Below are 1,207 nucleotides of genomic sequence, written 5' to 3' on the forward strand. Positions count from 1 at the left end.
GGTTTCCAAAGGCAAAATGAATCTTTAAAAAAAAAAAAAATCAGAGGAAGAATATTTTCATTTACAGTTAGTAGAAAGGCCTTTGAGGCATTCAGTCACTGGTTCTCAAGGCACCTCTCAGAAAATGCCAGCCCTTAGCTTTCATTTGTTTTTTTCTTCACTACAGAAAAGTAATAGAGCAAGTCTTCTGTTACAAAGACCTCAGTCCACAACAGGTCAGAATATTTTTGACACTGGATTCCTACTTGAAATCTCTATTTCTTGTGAATTGTGTTGGTGTTTGCACACCTAACTGATAATATTGTGTGGCTACCTCAGTCTTACTACCTTCCAGGGTGATATTCCTGGCTGAGAATCACTGGGATTAAAAATGAACTATTAACACCGGAAACAAGTTAATTTCTAAAGTGCTAGAAAGCTTTTTCCCCTTCCAGCAGACCTTGTAATTTTGCAAAATTGTATCTAAAAACCAGACCTAAAAAAAAAAAAAAAAACCTAAATGAAATGCAAGGGACCAAATGGGTTTAACCACTTTTTCTGTAGAACCTTGAGACTGCACTGAATGAGTCACCTGAGGTTGTCACCTCAACTAGTATTTAAGGGTTGGTGACCTGCTATGAGACATGGGGTTGACAACCTCTTACGAGAGGTGGGCCACTGATCGTGACTCCCCTGATGTGCAGGCTGCTAATTTCCGCCCTTCTTCCCTGCTTTCCACCACTGCAGGCCACCAATCTCCTTCCAACATCCAAGCCATCTGCTACCATCGCAAGCCACATACTGCTGATTCCAGTCCCCAGCAGTAACAGGGAGGTGTATTGAGGGTTGAGTAGTGAGGGTTAGCAGTAGGGGTGTGTGAAGCAGGCCGTATTCGATTCGATTCAGCTGAATCTGAAGATTTGATGCTGATTCAGAGAATCAGCAATTCAGCCATAGACACAGCTTTAAATGTTTTTTCTACATGCCTCAAAGTACCAGCCACAGCTCGTGAACGCTGCGATAGTGGGGTGGATAGAGCATCCCACAGGAGTGCGGGGCGGCCTTCGTATGCTCAGCGACAAACCCAGAAGTGGACCAGAACTACTTCCAGTCCACTTCCGGGTCTGCCAGGGAGTGTGCAAGGGAGGCCCCCCCGCCTTGATGATCGGCTACAGGGGTACCCTGGTGCCTCCCCCTGGACCCAGGAGGCACCAGTTGCCAAGCCAGG

The 1,207-nt window shown here is 45.7% G+C and overlaps 1 long non-coding RNA gene across 1 annotated transcript in view; it reads left to right on the plus strand.

Moving 5' to 3' along the window:
• Window positions 1–1,207, plus strand: part of LOC109294009 — an 8,797-nt gene that overhangs the window by 2,872 nt on the left and 4,718 nt on the right. The window lies entirely within an intron of this gene.

This window comes from Gavialis gangeticus, unplaced genomic scaffold (assembly GCF_001723915.1).
Source record: "Gavialis gangeticus isolate Ggan-Ray unplaced genomic scaffold, GavGan_comp1, whole genome shotgun sequence".
Classification (NCBI taxonomy): Eukaryota; Metazoa; Chordata; order Crocodylia; family Gavialidae; genus Gavialis; species Gavialis gangeticus.